Source organism: Periplaneta americana, chromosome 2 (assembly GCF_040183065.1).
Source record: "Periplaneta americana isolate PAMFEO1 chromosome 2, P.americana_PAMFEO1_priV1, whole genome shotgun sequence".
Taxonomy (NCBI): Eukaryota; Metazoa; Arthropoda; class Insecta; order Blattodea; family Blattidae; genus Periplaneta; species Periplaneta americana.
The window spans coordinates 57,660,507-57,678,385 of record NC_091118.1 but is presented as its reverse complement, the minus strand read 5'-3'; the positions used below and the strand labels follow the sequence as shown (position 1 = coordinate 57,678,385).

At 35.0% G+C, this 17,879-nt stretch overlaps 1 protein-coding gene across 2 annotated transcripts in view; it reads left to right on the top strand.

Moving 5' to 3' along the window:
* The window catches only part of sli (slit guidance ligand), a 799,923-nt gene that overhangs the window by 448,328 nt on the left and 333,716 nt on the right, over nt 1-17,879 (top strand). The window lies entirely within an intron of this gene.

The window sequence follows — 17,879 nt, the reverse complement described above, 5'->3', positions numbered from 1 at the left end:
TCCACTCAATGTTGTGAAAAAATTCGAAAGTAAAAACATGTAGATAACGCAGGGACTTAAAATTCTCATGTATTAAAAAGAAGAATCTATATGTAATGAGTTGCAATGTAATGATCCTCATGTTCTTAAATACTACAAGAAGTACGGTGTAATTTATCAAACATTATGAAAGAGGGAAATAGAATACATTCGAATAGAAAAGTACAACATTCAGATAATGCAATTAAAGCTACTCGGAATATTATTGAAGTTAAACTTGTAGATATTCTAAGAAAGAAAATATTTTTTCATTAAAACCAGTGATTATAAACTAGAGGATCCCAAATCTATTGCGAATTCTTTTAATGTCTTATAGTATATAGTACAGAAATATTATTGACAACTTAAACATTCAAGATTTTGCAAAAGATACTGCAATTGGTTATTGAAGAGATGCATTTAATAATTAGTATTAATATATGTAATTAGTCAATAACTGCAACAGCATTTTTTCATTCAATCATAACATGAATAAAATTGAATGAACATTAAATTAAACACTATTGCAAACACGTAGATAAAATAGTTAAAATCAACTGAAGGGGTGAGAATGAAATAATCCAAAGCCACACATTTAACAAAAATTGTTTTGTGCGAGTGCAATTCTTACACTCGCTACTAATAAAATATTGTAATAACTACTCAACAAATGACATAGCCTAAGGACTCTAAACCTTTGTAAAAGTTTGTCTGTGTGGCTTAGGAATATTTTTTAATTTCATTTTAATTGTTAGTTTTTAATATATATGCACTTACATTGTATGTGTGTGTATGTATAAATGAATTCATTAGATTATCGTTTACAATATTATAACTTGTAATTTTGTATTGTCTGTGATCATTAACACTTAATCTGAGGACTTTGTAAAACTCTATTTCAACGTTAATTAGCTATTTCAAAGTTATTTAAACAAAAAAAAATCGTTGTGTAGATTAGGAATCGAACTCGCACTCTTTTACACGAGACGCAGAAGTCTTAGCGTCTGAGCTATTGAAACGACACGAAAGCTTTTCTTTCTGTGCGGAGTGTCGATCTAGTCATGAAGGTCCATTGTCGATTTAACTACATGATTTATGTATATATTTATCTTTTATTTACGTAATATTATCATATTTTTTGCAGTTTTTGAAGTGAATTTCGGAACGATGCTAGTAACAAACCAAATAGCCTGAATTTAAGTAACTCAATATTCGTTATCTTGTGTATCAGTGCTCTGGTCTCCGATCATGCGCAGTGTCTTACATCTGAGACTTAGGAATATTCAATCGTCTCATCCTTTTCTAGGGAAACTGTACGTTGTCATTATTCTTCTTGTTATGAAGACTACCACGCCCTTACCTGTAAATTGAATATTTCATTAATAAACGAACAATAAAAAGTATCGGCTTCTATGTCTTAATCGGGGTAAAATACTTCGACGTTTTTTTCGACGTATGTAGTGTAATTTGAATATTTCATTAATAAATAAACAATAAAAAGTATCGGCTTCTATGTCTTAATCGGAGTAAAATACTTCGACTCTTTTTTAAGTATAGGCCTATAGTGTAATTTACAACTTCGTGATCAGCCTGGTACGTTTTTCTAATTTAAAATATCTGCTGGTAAGTAAGAAAATAAATTTATTATATTTTATTAATAATACAAAAATAATGAATAGGAGGATAAAAAATTTACATGGAAAATAAGTGTGTATAGTTAACAAGTAGAAGAATATTACATTGCTTTTGTTTTTTGGTCACAGTCCGTCTCTGCACTGTTATTCACTGCATTACCTGAGGAGATACATACTTCACCCCTCTCCCTGCGATAGTGATGTGCGGGTTGCATTTCTATTACGTCACAATTTCGTGGTGTTTGGCAACCACTGATTTACAACATTCTTTTTCAACATACATATTGCCCTCTCTGTTGGTAAAACAGCTGACACATCAAACAAATGAGATCGTATTGAATACGATCCGATCCCACTTTTTAGATTTATCGACCTTGAGACTCAGATCGAATTGAATCCCCGTTTTCATGAAAGTTTCAATACGGTAAGTGTATTCAGATCGATCTGAATACTCTATGGAAACGTAGTAAATGCTTAGTACATTTTCGAAACTCGTCGTCATTATTATTCTACACTTCGAATTTATTACAACTCTTTTTTAATAACTCCTTCCTTACCTATGACCTTCGTACACGGAGAAAGCGAAATCTTACACAGAATCTCTTGTCAATAACTGAAATTCTGACGGAGTGACAAAATAGGTTTGTGTACACCGGCCGTAAACCGTAAGGAAAGTTTTGATGTGGGGTGGTCAACTGCACTATCAGAAAGAAATCCGCCTATTCTGTCTGCCCCTAGAATAGGTGGATAGATGACATTGTGAAATATCTTATAGTTACTAGGCCTTAATCTTGCTCTCTCACTTCTGAAAAGTGTCTCTAGATATCTATATGTGACAAATTTATAAATTAAAAAAAAAGGAATTCTTGGAACACGCGGTATATAATCATTTATTTTGGTGAGCATCAGTGTAACAAGCTCCCTTCTCTCCACATTTGGCAACACAGCATTCATCTCTATTGACAAGTCCCTGTACCTGGCCGAAACGAATTCTTTTATGAGAGAGTAAACCCCACGTGCTAACCGACAGATAGAATTTATACGAAAATCCATTTATACATGCATCTCCCCTAATCTCATTTTGAACCCCTCTGTCGATCCAGTCGAATTCTTCTTTTTGAAAAAGCTGAAAAACAATCGATACCACAGCTGCAGTGTAATCCAATCTCGCAATTAGATGCGATATTGTTTCTACTGACACTTGAGCATCGGACTCCTGCCCCGTTGTCATAGAAACAATTGAGGTGCGTTCGCATGGCAGTGTGTAGCGCTCAGTGGAGCGATAAAACGCCCATTCCTTTGATCGCAGGCGGATATTTATTTGTCCATAATTGGAAACAGTATTTTTTACAGCCTGAGTGTATAAATTGAGGAAATATCATAATCGTCATCGCAATAATCAACAGCATTTCAACTTCAGGGATAGAACACTTGCGTAAATGCGAGATATCGTGACGTGAACTCTTACTTCATTATTTTCGTCTTTCTTTCAATTATAATTGTGTTCAATTTTTAAATGATGGTTTGTACTTAATTCTTGTGAGATGTTTGTAATTGAAGACAAAAAAATAACGATCTATCCCACAAATTGGAAAATTTTCGGGTTAGTACTTCTATCTCTTGACTTCAAGGTATACTAACTGTTTATGAGTGGTCTAACATCAAGGCGCATCATGGAGGTTAAATTGGAATATATCCCATCAAAGTTCTGGTCTTATATCATTTTGAAAATTAATTTGTTTTGCTCTTTTAAGAATTAGGGTTAGACCGTTTTTGCGCACATGTCTTCAGTTAATCCATCTTTTAAATTACCTTTAAAAAATTAAACGCAATTAAGAGAGTCTGATAATAATAATAATAATAATAATAATAATAATAATAATAATAATAATAATAATAATAATATGTTGTTATTACGATGTAGGACCGAAGTACATACCGTATATTTCCGGGCAGAAATTCTGCGTCATCATATGATGAAGGATGAGTGGAACGGAGAAAAATTCTCTCCGGCACCGGGATTTGAACCCGGGTTTTCACCTCTACGTGCTAACGCTCTACCCACTAAGCCAAACCGGATTCCCATCCCGATGTCGGATCGAATCCTCTCAGTTTAAGTTCCACCTCTTGGGTTCCCTCTAGTGACCTACCTTCATGCACTGCGTTATAGATGTATGACAGTGGCACAGTGTCCACAGATGTGCAGAGGTGCACTCGTTATAAGTGTCTAAGTGTCGGGATCCGACGGAGTAAGCGCCGTCTTAAATCACTAAGTGATTATTTTTCGCATATCATATCGAAAACGTAGTAATAAGTGATAGAAGTGAATCAAGATATACTCGAAATTTTCCTCATTCCACGGATTGACGAAGGTGATCAAGACGGATTAATTCACTTTCAGCAAGAGGGGTACCACCTCACTACGACCATGAGGTTCGTAGGTTACTTGATGGGCGTTTTCCAAGTCGTTGAATTGATCGTGCAGGACCAACTGCATGGCCACCCCGCTCACCAGATATGCCCCCCCTAGTTTTTTTTCCTGTGCGAGTTGTGTACGTTTCTCCTTTACCTGCCTATCATGCTGAACTGAGAAGTAGAATTAATGCCACAGTTGCAGAAATGACTCCTGATCTACTGGCTCGTGTATGGCAAAAGATTGACTTTAGGTTGGATGTCTGCCATATCACAAACGGAAGTCACATCGAACCAAATAACTGCTTGGTAGAAACTTGATGTATTTTGCTTTAAATTTACATCTTAACCATTTCTGTAAGATAATCTTATAAAGTTATAAGAGTCCTGTACTTCGTACATTGAGAAGACAAAATTCTCTCAATCTTATTTTTCCCCCTCGTCTGCTCATATTTTGATCCCTTCTTTCCCTTTCTCGTCATGGAAGTAGGTTAGAGTGTCATAGCACACGGAGTCCTCTCCTTCAGTGTAACCCATTTATCCAAATAGCCGTTCTGTCCTCGGCTTGGCTCTTGTATAATTTATTGCAGAAAGCTGTTAGCGATATTGCGATCGATTTCTGCACGCTTCCTACTGTCTTCTATTTCGAAACAAATGAACAGCGCTGCGTCTACTTAATTCTTGGTCGTTGTTACAGTTCATATTTGTGGACCCCTCGGCGCCGGACGGAACCGTCTTAACGAGGGGTGACCAAGAGCAAGTCTATTACAGGAAATTAGATTAAATTTAGAGGAGTCGTATATTTTGTTACTAATGGAAGTAACACACAATACGTACGTAGGATGGTGATAATCGAAATGTATCGCTGCAAATAATTCATTTTACTAATCAAAAAGTAATATTATTGTTATTATTAATATTGAATTCTGAAGCGATTATTGTTAGATAATAATAATACATTAATAATAATTTTAGTGTCCTTACTATTTATTACTATTGCTGTTGTTATATTTCAGTAATCTCTATAGGCCTACATGTCTAATAAGGCAAATGTCGCGCAGTTTTCAATATAAGTATACACCTGGTCGGCAAGGATTACGTCACATAAAATGCAGCCGCAGTATATAGCAAAAGGGAAGGTAGGAGAGGAGGATACACAAACTGCTTAACTTTAAATGACAAGTAATGGCTAAGGGAAGGGAGATGTCAATATATATCATTAGTAAAAAAATGTAACTTTGAATATTAGATTTTTTTTGTGTTTGCTATTCACTGTCAGATACAAAATATCACAGCTTTCGTAATAAGTATATTATGTACATGAATGTAGCATTTCTTGCACAGACCTGTTGTGAATGTGTGCAAAATTTCATTACTCTAGGTATAAATATTTGAGTAGAATAACCATTTTTGTTGTTTAGTCAACTGTCCGAAGACAGGTCTTAAGCCTCACAAGTGATATCAACAAGGAACCACTTATGAGGCAACTAAGTCAGGATATTGTGGGATAAACTGAATTTCTTACTTGTAATGAAGATATGGCGATGAAATATTCACTACAGAATTCCTAAAAAAAAACTTAGATTTTTTGGTACCATTTTTAAAAAATGAAGAAAGTGACCAAAATTTGCCAAAATTCAGTAGCGCATCCCCTTAAAGGCGTCAAGGGAAAACATTCTCTTCTTGCAGTTATCTAGTATCATTATAAAAATGATTGTTCCTATGACATATAACAAAGCTCAACGAAAATTTCCGGAAAGCAGGCAGTGACGTCAACTGAAGAAGAAACAAGAGTGACGCGAACTGGTATTCAACAAGCTCAGCAGAACAAGACCTCAGTACAAGCGAATGGAGATAGTAGACATCAGATGGGAGCAATTCCGAAGCGGGTGAAGGAACTAAGATCTAAATCGAGGCTGACGAGAAGTAGAGTAACGCAAGTAGGAGATAGTTCAGGGAGCAATGATGAAGGAAGAGGGGAAAACAAAGTGAAAAAACAGTGTGACTTAAGGAAATGGTGTGGAGGGGAAATAAATCGTGAGAAAAGAAAACTAAGACCTGAAAAGTAGCAATGTGGAAAAGGGAGTAGGCCTAGTGAATAGTGCAATTTTTTTTTCCAAATTTTAGTAGGTTATTTTACGACGCTTTATCAACAGCTTAGGTTATTCAGCGTCTGAAGGTGATAATGTCGGTGAAATGAGTCCGGGGTCCTGCACCGAAAATTATCCAGCAAAGTGCAATAGAGATGTAGAGTGAGGGGAAATGTGTGATACAGGAGGTGAGTTATAGTATTTTTGGTATAATAATGGTTTAGGAGTAAACTTGTGCAAGAATTGATGACAGACAAGAAAAGACTAGTGGAAAAATTGCAATAATAAATTAAAAATAAGTAATGTCCCAATTGACTTGTAGGAGAGGCGAGTAAAACGGTGAGACGGCACTGTATACTAATAATGTGAAGTGCCGCCTCACCAAAAGATATATTGCTCAAAGACAAATATATTCATTCATTCATTCATTCATTCATTCATTCATTCATTCATTCATTCATTCATTCATTCATTTATATAATAAAGCTTAAATTTCATTTGTGAAAAATAAAATGCAGGACTTAGGCCTATGTTATGCATTGTATAATACAGACCACGTTTAATTTCGGGCCGAGTATGACCCGCTAGCTACAGGTTGCGGTGCCAGCCACTAAATCATATGGTTTATATCGCATGTGTCTGAGAAGATCGCTGCCAAGAACGCATAGTTACCGCATGGGACTCGTCTGGCCTGAATTGGACGGCGCCGCGAATACTTTGCGTACACTGGGATGAGGGGGCAACCAAGGATATCACACACAACGCATAACACTCATGAGGATGTGTGTACATTGCGAACACAAGCGTAGCTATGTGAGCTGTTGTATAGCGCCAACACAAAATGTACAAGATTATACACACAATAACACACTTAATGGTTACAAATATGTGTTAACAGAGATGGCTCCTTTTGTGTATTATATGTGTGTGGTTACCTCACAAATTTGTATACACATAATGGATAAGTAGACAAATTTTTTTTAGGTAGATTACTTTATGAATTAGTCTAAAGGCGTGTAGTTTCCACAGTAACGCCTCAAATATTGTATACAGTGGCGAAGAGTAACAAAAACATGAATAGACGCAACATACTTAAATCATTTACCTTAAAGCATTAGTGACAAATTTGATCAAATTGTTTTGAATATCTGGAGATGTGCCTTTAAAAATTGCTTTCTAGTTGGTCTTTCTTGAAGGCTTCTTCTATTGCCAATAAGTTTTACTTACGTACTTACTTACTTACTTACTAACAAATGGCTTTTAAGGAACCTGGAGGTTCATTGCCGGCCTCAAATAACCCCGCAATCGGTCTCTATCCTGAGCAAGATTAATCCAGTCCCTACCATCATAACCCACCTCCCATCTACGTCTCGGTCTCCCAAAAGGTCTCTTTCTCTCCGGCCTCCCAATTGACACTCTGTATGAATTTCTGGATTCACTCATACGTGCTACATGCTCTGTCCATCTCAAACGTCTGGACTTAATGGTCCTAATTATGTTAGGCTAAGAATACAAAGCGTGCAGTTCTGTGTTGTGTAACTTTCTCCATTATTATTATCATTATTATCATTATTATTATTATTATTATTATTATTATTATTGACGTAAAACAGTATTCCTACATGTTTAGGCCTCTGAAGTTGTTCAATTTAAAATTCTGTTTTCGAAAACTTTTTAAAATATAAAAGTGATGATAAAAGTTTTCATAAGTTATATTTTAAGGTGGGAAATTTCTTTCAAATCGGGAAAGTTTTAGATATTTAGAGGGAAAATTTCTTTACTGAATCTGACAACGTATCCTCTGTTGAAGTTACATTTTTCCACTTCAGTTGAATGAATTAATTTTTAAATATTGTCCTAGTAACTTGCAATGGTTATAAAATAATGTTATTACCTTTTCCCAGATCATGAAATTCCTGTAAATGCTAGGTAAAATGTGTCTTTTCCTTTTACCAATGACTGCGAAAACAATCGTAACATTTCCTGAAGGAATGTATAGTTCCCTCTACTAACAATATTGCTGCTCAGTTTCTTGGAAATTTCTGTAAAACGTTCTCATTGTAATATAACATGCATTGACCCAGTGGCTATTATGGGGAAAGTAGATAAGAATATAACGATCTTTGAACAATAATTAAGTTTAGAATCCTCCAGAACAAACCGGTACGCTCACGTCAAAAAATATATATTCCCAAAATTCGCTGTTGATAACATTTCCATGTGACTCTGAGGGAATCGAAATGTAATTCATTTTGGTGACGAAACATCTAGTTACTGGCTCAAAGTATAACTGTGTCCATAAAATGCGAAATGCAATGTATTAGTAACACCACAAAATTTTAAATAACAACTGCAAAAAAATTTCAGACACGACTGTGAAGAAAGACTGACACAAATTCGCAGAAACCAAATGCATGTGGCTACAATTCTGCCAGGAGGGTTGAAGTTTGTAGTAGGGGTTGTTGTGGTTGCGGTGACACATGCAACAGAAGGGTAAGCGCTGACACCTGGTGGCGATTTCACGTCACTAATGGTTTTCCGCAGCTTCGGAAACATGTGACAGTCTTCAAAACCTGGCGCGAGTGCCATACAAATGCAGACTTCAAAAAGTGAAATATAATATATAAATGAAATAAAATAAAATAAAATAAAATAGAACATCATGAGACGCCTACGGTGTAATGTTTAATTAACTATTTAAAAACATTGTATCAGTTATAAAGTTATTTAGCGTCGATGGATATGGTGATAGCGAAATACGGCAGAAGCCATGGCGTTGCTTGATGTTCGCCTTACAGTTGGTGAAAACCTAGGAGGAAATCCAACCAGATTATCAGCCCAAGCGGGAATCGAACTCAAACCGAACATAGCCTGGAATCGCTAGGCAAACGCCGTACCGCCTGAGCTACGCCAGCAACATCTGGTACAAAAAATTCCTTTTAAATTTAGATATATATTTAAGGAAAGAGATTATTATTATTATTATTATTATTATTATTATTATTATTATTATTATTATTATTTATTTATAATGGCGGCGTTAAAGCCATCGGGTCTTCTCTTACACTCCACCAGGTCACATGACAAAATGAAAATAATACCATAGGCTAATAGAAATACAGATCTAAACACTGGAATGTAACATAAACACTAAGATACACACACACAAACCCACACACATACATTATAGGGTGAATGGTAAGTAATGTCATTAATTTCAGGGGGTTATTTTTTTTAGATATTTCAAACAAAACAGTCGAAAACAATTTTGTACGTTTTTGATTCCTTTCCGAGATAAAAATTGTATTATATATAACATTCCATAGCCATTGATTGAATTCGCAATACGATCAGTCAATTTAATAGAGCAATGTATTATGATAATAGTTGGAAGAAATTTAATTCTGTTCTTTAAATGTGCAGAAATTTGATCCGAACAAATGTAACTTTTAACATTCCTTTGCAGAACGAAAAGTTACATTTGTTCAGATGAAATTTCTGAGATAAGTTTTTGTAATTTTTTACAAATGACTGCTCAAATTAATATTTTAATCTTTTTTTTTTTTGGAAGACTTTTGTAGTGTTTCACAAAATAGTGCTAAAATTAAGATTTTAATCTATTTTTGGGAGACGTTTTTGTAGTGTCTTACTGAAGACTGCTAAAATTAAGATTTAAATGTATTTCTGGGAGATGTTTTTGTAGTATTTTACAAAAGACTAAGCAAATTAAGATTTTAAGCTATTTTGGAAGCAGATTTGTTGTTTTACAAAAGACTGATTACATTAAAATTTAAAGCAATTTTGTTGGTGTTTTACGAAAGACAGTTGATCTTCAAATTTTATGCAATTTATAGGAGAGGTTTTTGTAGTGTTCTACAAAATACTGCTCAAATTAAGATTTTAACCTATTTTGGAATCACTCCGTTATTATTTTTTAAACACTGTTCACATTAAAACTTAAATCTGTTTTAGAAGTTCTTTACGCAGTGTTATGGCTGTTTACAAAATATTGCTGAACTCAAGATTTTAAGTTATGTATTTGTAGTAAGAATTTTTTGTAGTGTTCTACAAAGACTGCTCAATATAAGATTTCAATCTATTTTTGAGAGACGTTTTTGTAGTGTTTAGCAAAATGTTGGTCAAATTAAGATTTTAATATATTTTTGAGAGACATTTTTGTAGTGTTTAGCAAAATATTGGTCAAATTAAGATTTTAATCTATTTTTGAGAGACGTTTTTGTAGTGTTTAGCAAAATATTGGTCAAATTAAGATTTTAATCTATTTTTGAGAGACATTTTTGTAGTGTTTAGCAAAATATTGGTCAAATTAAGATTTTAAGTTATCTTTGAATCAGTTTCTGTTGTGTTGTACAGCCGTTATTGGCATGGTGCAGAACCAAATAATCTCGCATAGCGTTGAATACCGCGAAGGACTCGAATTAAACTTAAATTAACATTTGTCCAAAATAAGTTCATTGTTTATACTCATATTAACGTAATACATTTTGGGTTTCCAATAGTTGGACACGGAGGCGTTTATATAAAGTAACTAATTTGTTATTTGTTTCATATTGTGATTGTGTTCATTTACCTTCCGTTAGCTATATATTACTGATTTCATTCGCACTGAAAGAAAGTAAACAGAAGAAGAACGCAGTCATTTCGCAGTATCCGGATCGGTTTCCAACGCAACGGGCCATTATCAGCTTGTAATTCTCTCGAAACTCAAACAAACGAGTACAGAGGATGAAAATATTCTCCTCTGCAATTGAAACCCATTCTTGCAGCATCCGGTCACACTATTGTCGGATTAGTTCCAAATTATTGCTTTTAACTGAATCACCGAGCCATGTTCTGTGTTTATTTATTCATCTAGTGGTTTCGTGGAAAAGGTTAAATATATACCTAAGCTAAGTTCACACCACTACGTTGCATATGTTTTTTGTTCCTCGTTTTCTGAGAGACTGAGGTATAAAATTTTAGACTGGTTAATGGTCATGCATTCGACACTCAGGCCCAGTTTCACCAAACTTCGTTAAAATAACGCTAACAGCATGTTAACTAACGTGTTGTTAAAAATTAAATAACCTGTTAGTGTAATAGTATTCACCAAACATTTGAGGTACTTTGGTTAGGTAACATGATGTTAAGAGTAATGAACAAGAATCAAAGAAGCAGTGATCGTATGACAGTTTACTGAATGTGGCTTTAGTTGGTGTAGTCATTTGTTTTAGCGGAGAATTGTATTTTTTACATTATGGAAGTATTGGAGACTAACATAATTACAACGGAAATCGAGAAAAAGAAAGTGTAAGGAGCAGTAATTTTACCTCATATGAGAAATATAATTATTTTAGTAGATCTAGCAATTATATGAATATAATTGAACTCAAACGTAGTGATGGAACTTTCATTAGGAAAAAGGTACAAGCATGGGTCTCTTTAACCCAATATTTTTATCGCCATTTGGATGTGAAAACGCAAATTATGAAACAAATCAGTGTTATGAAAATATTAAAAGAAATGCTAAGACGGGTCATATACAAGATACAGTGGAACATTTTAAAACCGACGGTGGTACTTTCACTTTCAAAGTTGATATTTGTGCGAAAATTCTTTCAATTATCCAGGATCAAATAGAACCAATTGTGATGCTAAGTATTACAGTGGTAAGCGTTAACATTATTTTCATATCTTATATATCTAAGATTTTGGCAGTGGAAATAGACGGAATACGACGTAGTGCCGGAGTTTCCAGATTAGAAAGAAGGAGAAATGAAGAAGTGAGACGGATGATGGATATGGAGGAGACAGTGATGGACAGAATTGAGAGACGAACTCTTCAATGGTATGGACATGTCAGAAGAATGGAGGAAAGTAGGTGGCCTAAAACTCTTTTGGAATGGTCACCTCATGGTAGAAGGAAGCGGAGTAGACCAAGAACAACGTGGAGAGGACAGATCCATAGATTGATGAGTGACAGGTCCCTGGAAGGAGATGAATGGCTTGACCGGGAAGATTGGCGAATGGAAATACAGGGTAACCGCTGTTAAAAGTGGAGAAACCCTCAAAAGTAAGTAAGTATATATCTAACATATCTTCACACGTCATTAATCATAATTACATATGAACTGTTAAATGAGTGAGTAAAGAAATATAGTTTTGAAAATCTGCAATTATATCCGAGTATTAATACGGAAAAATAATCACAGAAATTCTTACGTTAATAAGGACATAAATATCTTCTCTTTACTGCGGTTGCTGTGCTAATATTAATATCAGTCATTTTAGTACTTATGAACATATCTATTCTGAATAATTAAAAATGCTGAAGTAGTGATTGCAGCTAATTGTTTTCACTGCAAATATATCTCGATATAATAATGCGGCGTGTAACATATGTTCGCTGGCAGCCATGATTCACGCTGTAACAGGACGTTAAGGATTTAATTGCGAGAGTATGCTATGTTAATTTAACAGTGGGTTTAACATGATGTTAGCAGTACCAACAGTCGATGAAACATCTCTTCCGTTAAGTTTACTGTTAAACTGCCTTAACGACATGTTAAATGTTTAACAAAGGCTGGTGAAGCTGGGCCTCAGTGTTACTGCCGCTTTCTTGGACTCTAGTAAACTGATATATATATAAGAGAGAGAGCGAGAGAGCGAGATATATATATATCGCTCTGTTTGTTGCTTCAGATGTTACTAGTGCTACTATAAAATGTCATGAAATACATTTTATTTGCTTTTGATATCGTATCATTGATTTTTTTTTTTTTGCTTCCTCATTGCACGAAATATGGAAGTAATGTGATGCTGTAAGACTCGATTTCAGACAATGTAACCGGTGGTAATAAGGCCCACCTAAAGAATAAAACGTTCTTTATTTGAAATGGAGACGGTTAGCAATTTTTAAATAATGGAATAGCATACTTTTATAGTTATCCTATAATATTTTACTTCAAATAAATATTCAAACAGACACATAAATGCTGTGAGCAATGAAAAGTAACATCACGCAAATGGGCCTTATATCCTGCTGTGACAGATAATAAGGCCCACAATAAAGAATATAACTTTTGAACACAATTTGGGCATACAAAATCTTCAATTTTTTCCTCAGTGAGACATACACTTCATCGTGCACCCAACATTCACAAGAGACACACACATGCATATCTACGTACAACAATTCTCTTCGCAGACGGAACACATCCGTGTCCCCTGGATGTTTACAAATTCTGAAGTTGATGGTTCATCCGATGCTCTTTCTGCATTAGGAATTGTCAGTCTTTCGTTTGTTTCATTTCTTGCAAAAAAGATTGTGCTTCAGAGTTTGAACTTTATAGTTCAGGGACTTCTATGAACTTGTGGGCGTTTCCATGTATTTATTTCATGGGCCTTATTTCCTGCTCTGTTACTTTGTGCCAATTTTAATTTATGAAGTGCTCATATGCCATTAGCGAAAGTTTCACGGTAGCCCCAAACTTCTTAATGTTTACACAATAACGTGTATTTAATATTATATTAATAACACACAGTAAAACGATTAAATATCAACTTAAATTTTGCAGAAATTTATAATGAAAGCAGAAATAATCACACACAACTTGTTGGTGCCAGTCAGCTACAAACAAGAACGAGAATCTAATTTCTTAATGCCTCACTCGAATGCAAGAATAAATAGGTCTTAAGAGCTGTTGCTCTCTTTTGCAAAAGTGTATAACTAATGGCAAAACCAGGTATGGGCCTTATTACCCCAGGTACCTTACATTAATTAAAATGTATTCAGAAGATCCTATATCGAAAACAATGTACAGGTGAATAACTTCAATGTGCTGAGAACTAAATATTGGTGTGATCACCTGTCACCAAATGCATATTTTCATTATACTAGATATATTTACGTAGAACTTGTGTAGTTCATATCACCTGTCGACAGGTGCACAGCTTTACTATGCTGCATGCCTTTACGTAGAAATACATGTGGGTGCGATCACTTTGTGGCAATAAGACCAAGCCAAACATGAGGAGAAAAAGGGGAATTCCAGGAGAACAAGGAAATTCTAGGGGAAATAGTGGAATGTAAGGAAAGCAAGTGAAAATGCAAGCAGAATAGGGGGAATACAAGGATGACGAAAACGAAGAATGCAAGGAGAACAAAGGAATACTAGGAGAAATAGAACTTAAGGAGAAAGAGAACAAGGGGAAGAGAAGAGGGAGAACAAGGGGAATTGAAAGATAATAAGAGAATACTAGGAGAACAAGGGGATTAAAAGGAGGCTGAGAAGAAGGGGAATGCAAGGAGAACAAAGGAAGACAAGAAAATGAGAACAATAGAAAGACAAACAAGAAAAAAGGGGGAAGACAAGAAGAACAAGGGGAATGCAAAGAGAATACAAGGGGAACAAGGGGAATGAAAGGAGGCTGAGGAGAAGGGAAATGCAAGGAGAACAAGGGGAAGACAAAGGGCATGAGAGCAATAGGAAGACAAAGAGAAGGGGAAAATTGGGAAAACAGGGAGGGAGGAAAAGAAGGGAATCAAACAGAACAAGGGAATACTAGGAGAAATTAGGGAATATAAGGAGAGCAAGGGGAATACAAGGGGAATGCAAGAAAAACACGGGAAATAAATGGATAACGAAGTCGAAAACAATGAGTATTAGAGGAATGTGATGAGAACGAGGGGATTAGGGCAAGGGATTGCAAGGAAAAGAAGGAGAATACAAGATTTAAAAGGGGCTTAGTGCGGAGAGAAACGTAGTTCTACGTGATTAGTTTTCCGCAATGCCAGCCTATCTCTGTTTCCATTGTACTACAAGTGACGTCAGAGTTTACAGAAGAAACTTTGACGTCGAAATGTAACAATTTTTCTCTCTTTATAGGTCGAGTATAGATGTTTCACGTTAAAATATTTTGCAAGGAATTTATAACGCTTTTGCATAAAATAAGTTTATATAATACACTGGCATTCAAAGATATCTGACCTACGATTTTATGATCATGTAAGCGAACTGGGCGATTGTAAATTGCACTGGAAAATAGTAAACTGCACTGCAAAGAAACCGGACGGTTAATCACTTACCATGTAAACTGCACTGGATGATCGAGAAGTAGAAGATACAAACTGCACTGAAACTATGAGCTGATATTTGTTGCATAGACTGTACTAATACTTCAGTTTATTATGCGTATCGATTATCAAACACTTGTTCAACATCAGTACTGTACTGTACTTTGGCAAACCTGTAACATATATTTATTGTGAATCTGAATCGATCAGTTTTTCCTTCCTGGTACTCAGAAGTTTGCCTTTCAACGTAACTTTGTTTCTTCTTTTTCCTAAATGTAGTGTATTGATGCTATTGATCTTAATGTAAATTCCGACAGTTAGGGTAGACATAACTAAAGTGACTGGAGTCTGTTCAAAAACAAACATCAGTTTGAATACGCAGCAAAATCCTACGTCATGAAGGAGTCAGTTCACGAAGAGAAACCCTATCAAATTCAAGCAAGGCGATGTATCGATTGTCGAGAGTGTACAGACCGGGCAAATATGTTGGGAAAACTGAATAAAATGAGAAGTGCAATTTACCACATGCAAAATCAGTGCAGTTTACATACAGGAAGTTTGAATTCCAGTGCAATTTACTACCGCCCAGCGAACTTTCCTACCACGGGATAAGTCAGAACCAAAGACATAAAATAATTACAAAATGTGAAAGAGTTCCGCTAGCTCTCAACAGGTGTTACCATTATTGAGGCGGTTAAAAAGTGTGAGGGAAAATGATTATATAGATTAAGCATAAATAGTTTGTAGCTAAACCCAGTGTTGTTTTTCGATAGGTGGAGTGGTATGAAAAATTGAATTCTATAATGCAGATATATTTATGTAAGCTTACTATTGGCAACACTATTATCTTCGCCCTCTGTTCATAGAAGTAATAACTAAAGGAGCCACACTTACACCAGCAAATTATCGATCACTATCGATTAGTAGAGTCAGATATCTTTGAACGTCAGTGTACACGAACTTTGAAATTCAATTACTAAATGTACTTACTTTATATTATGTACCGTACTTTAAATCTATTCTAAGCAGAAAAAGTTGAACGCTTATTCCCAAGTAAGAGCTACGACTACATTTGTCTTTATTCAGGAACATGTTGGAAAAGTGATCGAGTTAGATAACAGATTCTGTGATTTTAATTATAATGGAGGAGAGTTCGTCTATTGTACAGAGACTTTGACTATACGAAAACGTTTCTCTGCATTGCTGTAACGAGCATGAATTGCAGGCTTTCAGCAAGTTGCGAACTTAGTTTCGCTGAAATTGACAATCGTCCAAACAACGTTCAGCCGGTTTCCTTGGAAACGGGAGTTCGCTACGGTAGTCAATTGTTTCCGTCAGCGTTCTGTGAAATCTCCAGAGTATAAATTCACTTTGGTTTGTTATTGTAACGCCAATTGAAAATATGCAACTAAAAGGCTACAGATCTCATAAAACATGTTTCCCAATAAATAGAATCTCCTATTTATCTGCTTTTTATTGTCTGGCTGAATGCGGTACTGAACTCAACGACCTCTTTCGGAAATTTGTTATTAAATTTTTTAAATAATTGAGCTCCTTTGTTCGAATATATAGCATTATTTTCCGTGATGTTTATACACCCTTTGGTCGGAGAAATTGTGGTGTGGAATTTCTTTACAGCTGTTTTTTTGTACCGTTTACGTAATATGTATTTCATTTAATATAGCCTATCTCGTTTCCATTTTCATTATATTACCGCTTTATTGTTTTAATTTTTCTCGAATGAAACATGAACAAAATATGCGTTTGTTTATTCTCCAATGATGAGGCCTGATTTGTCTGAAACCACTTTTGTAATTCTGTGAAGTGAATTCATAACTAACATTCCGTAAGTGATTAAATGAAATCAAAACCGCATTCAGATTGACTTCCAATGCAAACGAATAAAATATTACAACTTTTTGTTGATTTAACATTTCACGTTCTTTTGTTTTAGGTTTTGTACGCTTGTTCTTTTGTTTTGACATATAGTTTTCCTAGTTAAACAACTTTTGATACTCATTTTGTAGAGAAATTTCATTGTCTTCATTTGAAAATAGGTGTAACTGTACAATAAAAGGAAAAATGCTTCGTATTTCTGCATTGACTTAATGTATGGTTAATTTAACATTTCACGTTCTTTTGTTTTAGGTTCTGTACGCTTGTTCTTTTGTTTTGACGCTATAATTTTCCTAGTTAAAGAACTTTTGATACTCATTTTTTTAGGGAAATTTCATTGTCTCCGTTTGCATGTAGGTGTAACTATACAATAGAAGGGAAAATGCTTCGCATTTCTGTATTGACTTAACGTATAGTGAGGATCACGTAAGAACAGTTCCTAAACAGCAAATATTGCCGTCTTGTCAGTGTTGCCAACTGTTATCAGATATCACACGATCCTACGCACTGAATGACTTATTTACTTACCGTACTTTACCTTTGTGTTGGAAGGTTATTCTAAATAATCCAATAATTTGGTAACATTTAGTAGACAAACTATACGAGGTATTTTCTCTGGCAATATGAAATTTATTAGTTTGACTAAACCAGGCCTGCATAAGGTTTGCGTTCTCCGAGCCGGCTCACAGCTCATGAGCGGAATGCAGATATTAGCTGCGCTCTGTATAAGAGTGGACTGGAAGAAAGGGTGAT